This window comes from Aegilops tauschii, chromosome 7 (assembly GCF_002575655.3).
Source record: "Aegilops tauschii subsp. strangulata cultivar AL8/78 chromosome 7, Aet v6.0, whole genome shotgun sequence".
Taxonomy (NCBI): Eukaryota; Viridiplantae; Streptophyta; class Magnoliopsida; order Poales; family Poaceae; genus Aegilops; species Aegilops tauschii.
In genome coordinates this window covers 170403330-170412539 of record NC_053041.3, presented here as the reverse complement: position 1 = coordinate 170412539, position 9210 = coordinate 170403330, and positions in this window count along the sequence as shown.

Here is a 9210-nt window from a genome sequence, read left to right as displayed (position 1 = left end):
CCAGCATGTGGTGTAGGACATAGAATCCATCATTAAGAGAATCACTCGATTGCTGGATGTAGCAGAAGTCGGTCTTATGGCCGAAGGCGGGCCTGCCGTCCCTTTTCTTCTTGTCCTTGACCTCTCCACCCCGTGCGCCGTAGTAAAACATAGCACTGTCGAGAACAGACTTGGTGTGGGTGTAATCCTTTTTGTTAATGTTCTTCGACGAGTCCAAGTAAAGAGCGTGGGAGTATAGGGGGTAGAGGATGATGAGGACGGCACGCCCGCCGCTGCGAAAAATAAGTACACCTCAAATTACTTAGCCTCCACCGTGCAAATGAATGATTGAAATCAAAGGAAGGATATCCGCGCGGATGACTTGCAGGGGATGATAAGGCACGAGAATCGCCTCCTTGTACTTATTGGCGAGCATGAAATTGGCGATGTATTCCCCCGCGTATTCACGGTGCTCTGCGCAGACTCCCAAGAAGCCCTTGTGCATGAAGTACGGGTCAGCGACAGAGATATGAGGTATCTGCTCAACCCCGATGAGGTAGTTCATGTGCAAGGCATAAAGGCGGACAAACGTAAAATCCAGCTTCTTCAAGTGAAACATGTCGAAGATGTAATCGAATCGAAGGAAGAACTTCTCCGCAGGGAATGTGTCGACATATGACAATTGCCGCGGCACATTAACCACGTAGAGTGGGTATCCTGGATTTTTTGAGGCGATGATACCTTTCTCTATCCGTAGCACATCGTCATGAAGTCTCCTTAAATCGCCGAATCTGGCCCCTAGCGCTGCTTTAGGTAGGATTGGTTGACCGGGGATATGCCATTTTGCCACACCGGGGATATCTGTACGGTCTTGAACCCGAGGCTTCTGAGGCAGCTGGATCATAGAAGCAGCTTTTTTGCCTTTCCTCGGTCTCTTCCTAGACTTCTTTACTACCGGAAGGTTGTCCATAATACGTTCAGACTCCGGAGGCGGCAATTCAGGCATTGACTCATGATGCTCAAACCCTAAGTAGGCGCCAGTATTGACATACTGTTAAGTGTCATCGTCATCCTCATCCTCATCTATGGCAACGTCACCAGCGACTAATGGAGCCTCTTCCTCACCCCCTCCGCTATCACCCAGCACGACAGCCGACGCTAATTGGGTAGGTGAGGTGTTGATGTTCATACCTAACTGCGTGCTCGTGGGTGTGCTCCCGGCCGCCTCCAGACGAAGCAGACTCTTTGGCCACAACAGGACCCACCCATTGCAACAATCACCAAGCCGCCGTGGGGTCTCGTCGTCATCCCCCACTAGTACCAGAGGAGCCAAATTCTCGTGGCCCGGTTTGACACTGGCCACGGAAACCTTGAAGACGTCCGGGGGGATCGGCCGACTGTGGAACAATGGTTCCTTCGGCTCCATTATCGTCGCCTTCCCCACATCCACCTTCTGGTCGCCGATGGTGTACAATATGGTGCACGGGGTTTCGTCGGCCTACAAAGAAAAGTCTGTGACGTGAGACATCCGAAAGGCAACGAAAACGGGAGATTATACATTTATTGAAGGGGGGCGGTGTGACAGATATCGTGAGGGTGTCGAGCTCAGCCAAAGACGAAGCACCGCCGAGCACGTCCGGTGCGGGAGCAGGTGAAGGAGCCGGTGCGGGAGCAGGTGCAGCTACAGGTGCTGGTGCAACGCTAGTCGAGCTGCTCCCGAAGAAGTTAGCAAGGGGAAAGTCCGCTACATTTTTTTCTGGATTTTGCCTGCTCCAATTGAAAACGGCCGGAACCAAGGTAGCAGACATATCTACAAGCACCTATTTTGTGGCAGCTACTGCTGTTGCGACTGTCTCAGATGATTTCTTCTCAACCGCAATCTCAACCTTCTTGTCGATGTTTTCTTCAGTTAACCTCCGTCTTTCCTTTCTCTCCTCCGTGGTCTCACGGTAGTACTTCTTCCACGTGGCGCCATCTCCGACACTGTGCACGCGTCCATGCGACGGTCGAGTCTCCACCGGGAGTCCTTTCAATATGTTCAACGCCCGTTTGAATGGAGTGTCCCACTTGGGCCTCGCCAACGCTCAGACGGCGAGTCGCTTTCGGCCGCAATCCTGTGCTGCTCTGTCTGCAAAAGGCACAAGGAACGTTTACAAATATGACTAACATGCAGTCGAATTGATCAGAAACTAAAATTACCAGCAGTCTCATGAACTCCGTCGTGAGTGCGTCGTCTCGAAAACCTTCTTCACTGGGTCCCAACGGTGCCGGGCCCTGAGGACGTCACGCTCCCGCGGGACGGTGAACTCTGCCAAGGGGTCTGGGATGCCCAGACCCGCGGCTTCCGCGTCCTCCTTGGCCCATATGGACGTCTTCCCGCCGTAACCACAGCTTCCGAGGTGCTGGCACCCAATGTTCCTCTGTTGAAGCCCCTTCATGTACTTCAACTTTTTTTGGCAGCTTCGGCCTTGCAAGCCGCCTTGAATATTTGAAAGTGCTCTGCCGTGATTGTCGAATTATCCTTTACAATCTCGGAGTAGGGTTCCTTTTTGTTGATGATCCGATATTTCACCCTTGATTTCTAGGCGGCCAACGCATCGCTAAACTTGGTCATGGCGTGTTTGTTTATCTTCTTCATTGCCGGGTCCTTATCTGGATCGTTATAATCCTTTTCATTCCGGCCCGGGAACAAGAATATCTGGTGCAGCTTCTTTAGGAGGGAGGGCCTCATATTATCTATCTTCTTTAGTTTCTCATCGTTGATGGTGGCGGTTGTCTGTATGATGCAGCCTATTTGATTGCCGTAGCACGCGCACGCTTCCTCGGGCGCGTTTGGCTCAAAATTGCCGTCGTCCACCTCCGTGACCACCAGTATAGTAGTCCTGAGCTTGTTAGGAAGCCGTTTCCTCTTTGCTTTCGGTTCTATACCGGCTCCGCTAGTGTCGGCACCGGTCTCAGTCTCAGTGCCAGTCTCGATGCCGGTCTCAGTCTCAGTGCCGGTCTCGAGGTTTGTCTCAATCTCCGATGTGATAGGTGGATCCAGCAACATCAACTCTTGATCGTCGGCTTCCCTCAAAAATCCTTCTGCCGCCAGGTAGACGTTGTCGCAGTCACCAGAACCATGTCCTTCATGGTTGCTAGCCATGTTTCCTACGATTAAATCTAGTCAATTAATTCTAGACCTAATAAAATGAATAATGACATAAAAAGGCCTATGCTTTGCAGGAACGTTGACTCCTTCCTGGTGCGGCAAATCCCGGGCACTCGATATGCCCTAGTTTGTAGCACAAGTCATGCCGAAATTCACGGAAAATTTCGGCACGACTTTTGCTAAAAAGTGGACAAATCGAGAACCTGAAATTTGCCGAAACAGAAATGAATCAACATTCCGGCAAAACATAGGCCACTCGCTTCATTCCCTAGAAACAACAAAGCCACTTGGGCAAAATCGAACCACTTCAATGAAAAGATATAACATGAGCAAACACTATTGAGGAATTTGCATATAACATGGCCAATTCAATGAAAATATATAATCAACAATAATGGAATATGCAAATGAACATCAATGACATATATCATATAACAACAATCTAGTTTTTTGTTTACATAGCAACAATTAGTTTAACCAAGTTTTTGAAAAGAAAAACAATTCTGTTTTTTGTTTATAGCTAAATGCCATAGCTACTGTTTTTTATTTATAGCTAAATACTTTTGATTTTTTTTCTAAAGCTAAAAGTCTAGGAACTCCATTTTCTCTAACCCTTCTGACCTCACCAAAATTTCCACAGCAAGACCTTAGTACCTACACCCAATTTCTTCAAAAATATTCAGGTCCATAGTCCAAATAATTTTTTATAGGTAAGTGTTTTTTGTTTATAGCCTCTATAATTTAAATCTAAATGCTACTATTATTTACATACCCTCTATTAATTTAAAGCTAAATGGAACTACTGTTTAGGCATTTTCATAAAAAATTGCCCTAGCTAATTTTCTAAAAAAATTGCTAATCATTTTTCCTAAATGCTAAAAAATGACTACTGCCCCCTAAACAAATCTAGGGTTCATATGAACACCTAGGGTTCATATGAATATCAACACAGCATCAACATATATATGAATTGCCCTAGCAGAGAGAGAGAGAGGAGGGTAGGGGAGAGGAGAGGCAGAGCCTTACAGTCGGCGGCGAGGGCAGGCTCTGGCTCGGGCGGCGGAGGTCCTGGGCGGGCTCGCGCGGCGGCGGCGAGGTCGAGGGCGGCGGCGGCGAGGTCGACGACGGCCTCGGGCGACGACTGTGAGGTCGAGGGCGGCCTCGGGCGGCGGCGGTGTGGTCGAAGGCGGCCTCGCGAGGCGGCGGTGTGGTCGAAGGCGGCAGGGTGACGGCAGCGATGGAGCAGCTGGGGGAGAGGGGGGAGTGGAGGGGGAAGGACTTAGCGAAATTTTGAGCCCGCATGGCCGGGGGTTAAGTCAATCTACCAGTAGCACGTTTTGCCGAAACACGCTATAGCTAAGTTAGCTATAGCGTTTTCCAGCGAAACGCGCTACAGCTATTCCTTTCTGTTTTATTTTTATTTTTCTTTTGTTTTCTTTACATTTTCTTTTTTTTCATTTCCCTTTTTCTATTTCTTTCATTTTCATTTACTTTTCTACTTATTTTTCTATTTATTTTCTTTTTCATAGCAGTAGCGCTCTACAGCATAAACGCTCTGCTACAAAGTTTTTAGCAGCAGCGTGCTTCTGGAAGAACCGCTACTACTATTCCTAGCCTACCGGCACCAGTGAGGGAATTATTGTAGTAGCGCTTTTCCGCGCAGACGCGCTACTGCTACAACAATGGTTGTAGCGTGCTTTTGTAACAAGCGCTACTAATAAGTAGCAATAGCGCCGTGTTTTGACCAGCGCTACTGCTATACCTCTGTGTATAAGGTTTTCCCTAGTAGTGAGAGGGCCCGAACCTGGGTAAACATCGTGTCCCTTGTCTCCTGTTACCATCGACCTTAGACGCACGGTTCAGGACCCCCTACCCGAGATCCGCCGGTTTTGACACTAACATTAGTGCTTTCATTGAGAGTTCCTCTGTGTCGTCGCTAGAAGGTTCGATGGCTCCGTCAGTCATCTACAATAATGCTGCCTTGCGGGAGGATTTTCTCCCCGACCAGCTCTTCATATTCGCGGCTTCGCACTGCGGGCCAACTCGCTTGGCCATCTAGAGCAGATCGACAGCTACGCCCCGGGTCACCAGATTAGTTTTGGAAATCTAGACTATGTCGCTGATATCCGAGGAGACTTGATCTTCCAAGGGTTCACGACCCCAACCTCCGCTCTGGCTTTAGATCCGGAGCGCGTCGCCATGTCCGAAGACGGGATTACTGAGCCCGCCGGACCATCTGCAGCCGCTAAGCCCCGCACGGGAGAACCGGGGGAAGTAGTGTCACCGGCAACCATCATGAAGCCGGACTCCTCTCCGGACACCGGCTCCTAACCCTCAGAGTCAGCATCGTGTGAGCTCGGCCAAGGAGTTTCCTTCCCGCCGTACTCCACGGATTTTCTTCTCACTGGGCAAACCTCACCTTTAAGCGAGGCTCTGGACTTGATGCGTTCCCTCGTCATTACAAAGGAGCAATGTCCGAACTACGCCCAGCCCGGACTAGGGGCTGAGAGCAGGGAATTTTACGTCCCACCCACCACCCACTTAATAGCCACCGTCGAGGACTTAACTGACATGCTCGACTACGGCTCCGAAGACATCGACGGTATGGACGACGATGCCGGAGAGGAGCAAGCCAAAAACCTGCCGTTTACCGGACGTTAGACGGCCACCTCTTCGTATGACGTGTACATGGTGGACACACCCAAAGCGGGTAATGGCGATGACAAAGAAGATCCAGTCGAGGACAAACCTCCTGAGATACAGCCAAAGCGCCGACGTCAGCGGCGCCGCTCTAAATCACGCCGTGGAAAAGACAGCAATACCGGCACGGGAGAAAACAATAGTCTGGACTATGCCGAAGACAAAGAAGACCCCGTCGAGCCACCTTCCGAACAGGACGATCGGGAAGATGGGCAAGTTAGCCCCGATGAACAGGCTGAAAACAAAGACTCCGAGGACAACAATTATCTTCCTCTCTCCGAGGATGAGGTGAGCCTTGGGAACGAGGATTTTATCGTGCCCGAGGAACCTCTTGAGCAGGAGCGCTTTAAGCACCGGCTAATAGCCACTGCAAGGAGCCTGAGAAAGAAGCAGCAGCAGCTTCAAGCTGATCAAGATCTGCTCAACGATAGATGGACTAATGTCCTGGCAGCCGAGGAATGCGGCCTCGAGCGCCCAACCAAAAGTTACCCGAAGCGTAAATTGCTACCCCAATTTGACGACGAGGCCCTCAATCCCGCACCATCAGCACGTAATGCGGCTGACCGACCACCTCGTGGCCGGAACAAAACGGCAACTCAAGCCGAACACCAGCCCATACTACCTCGCCATAAAGGTAGAGATATAACAGCTCGGGGATATACATATAACTTGCGGCAAGACCTGGACAGTAGAGCAGGTCAGACCAGATCGATCTACGGATCACGGGGGCGTGCCCCGACACGCGACGACGGCTATCTAGCCGGACGTGACAAGCATAATCACGCCCGGGCCGAAAACCGCAGACGGACTCCATCCGAGCTACATCGTGACTTGGCCCGATATAGAGGCGCCGCACACCCCCTCTGCTTCACCGATAAAGTAATGGAGCACGAACTCCCAGAAGGGTTTAAACCTGTGAATATCGAATCGTATGACGGAACAATAGATCTCGCGGTATGGATTGAGGACTTTATTCTCCATATTCGTATGGCCCGCAGTGATGACCTTCATGCCATCAAATACCTCCCGCTCAAGCTCAAGGGACCAGCTCGGCACTGGTTAAACAGCCTGCTTGCAAACTCTTTGGCAGCTGGGAGGACTTGGAAGACGCCTTCCGCGACAACTTCCAAGGTACAGACATCCGACCTCCGAATGCTGATGACTTAAGTCACATAGTTCAATAGCCCGGAGAGTCAGCTAGGAAATTCTGGACTCGGTTCCTAACTAAAAAGAACCAGATTGTCGACTGTCCGGATGCCGAAGCCCTAGCGGCCTTTAAGCATAACATCCGCGACGAATGGCTCGCCCAACACCTCGGCCAAGAAAAGGCGAAGTCCATGGCGGCCCTCACAGCACTTATGACCCGCTTTTGTGCAGGCGAAGATAGCTGGCTAGCCCATAGCAATAATAGTGCAAGCGAACCTGGCACCTATGAAGCCAGAAATAGCAACGGCAAGCCCCGATGCAACAGACACAAACGTCGAAACAATGGTGACAATACGGATGACACGGCAGTCAACGCCGAATTCAGTGGCTCCACGTCTGGTTAGCGGAAGAAGCCATACAAAAGGAACAATCCGGGCTCTTCCAGCTTGGACCGCATACTCGATCGTCCATGTCAGATCCACTGCACCCCTGATAAACCAGCCAATCATACCCACCGGAGTTGTTGGGTCATTAAACAGGCCGACAAGTCAAATGCCCAAGATAAGGAGAAGGGGTCACAGAGTGAGGATGATGACGGGGAACCCCGTCCACCGAACACAGGGGGACAGAAGCAGTTTCCCCCCAGGTTAAAATAGTAAACATGATATACGTTACCCATATCCCCAAGAGGGAGCGCAAACATGCGCTCAGGGACGTCTATGCGATAGAGCCAGTCGCCCCAAAATTGAACCCATGGTCGTCCTGCCCGATCACCTTTGATCGCAGGGACCATCCGACCAGTATCCGTCATGGTGGTTCAGCCGCATTGGTCATCGACCCAATCATTGATGGATTCCACCTCACGCGATTCCTCATGGACGGTGGCAGCAGCCTTAACCTGCTCTATCAGGTCACAGTGCACAAAATGGCATCGATCCATTAAGGATCAAGCCCACAAAAACTAGCTTTAAAGGAGTAATACCAGGTGTATAAGCCCGCTGCACAGGCTCAATCACATTGGAAGTCATCTTCGGATCTCCGGACAACTTCAGAAGCGAGGACTTGATCTTCGATATCATCCCCTTCCGCAGTGGCTATCATGCACTGCTCGGACGAACTACATTTGCTCGATTCAACGCGGTGCCACACTATGCTTGTCTCAAACATAAGATGCCCGGACCACGTGGTGTCATAACAGTCAATGGAAACACAGAGCGCTCCCTCCGTACTGAGGAGCACACCGCGGCCCTGGCAGCAGAAGTACAGAGCGGCCTTATCAAGCAGAACCTTAATTCGGCGGACAAGCTCCCGGACGCTGTCAAATGAGTCTGGACTACTCTGCAGCAGGACAATCCAGTTCGTCAGGAGCTCGACTAGCAATTCAGCCTCTGTCTCAGTCCCGACCAAATGGCGGCGTACGTACCGCGCGTACATAACTACGCACTCAAAATACCATAGGCATAGATGGAGGCGTAACTTGATTGTGGTCCATCATACGGCTCCCACACATACTTTTCCTTTTCCGTTTTTACCATTTTTTAGTCTTTTCTTTCACAGGCCCCTCCCGACGGCCTGATCATCGATCCTTTCGAAGGATAGATATACCAAGGCGGCAAACAGTACAGACGTGTTGGGGAATCTCTAGATGTTCTTCTTGACGATCATTCTACCTGTTTTCGGGACCCGCACGCAGCTCCCCCTTGGTCTTGGCATATAGCCAGGATGCTTATCGCACTATTTGCACAAATACTCTTTGACGTACTAATCAAACTATAATGGAAACAGTTTGCGGCCCAACTTACGTGGCACTAGCTTACTACTTCTTTTTATTTTGCTATTCTAATAGATTGCACCCGTACACTTTGGTACGCTTTAATTCGCCAGGGGCTTCATTATGCTCCATACTACGGCAACAAAGTCCAAACACTTTTTACAGTACATTTCGGCACCCCGAATTTTAGCATTATATGCATCGGCTCCGAATCATGTCTTTGGTCAATAGTTGGGTTGCCCGGCTCCTGTGCTTGCTACCTTACGTTCCGTCCTATCGGCTAGGGTAGTAAAGGGAGAACTACTGCGATTGTGTTTCTGGTTTATCCGAGCAAACACGTCAGTAGAGAAAGCCGAAAACTGACTGTCATGATGCGATGAGAGCTGGTCAGCTATTCAGAGGTTAAAAATCTTTTGCGATTTTTTCCGCATTATGCGATGAATCAGCCTCCATCCGATCAGGT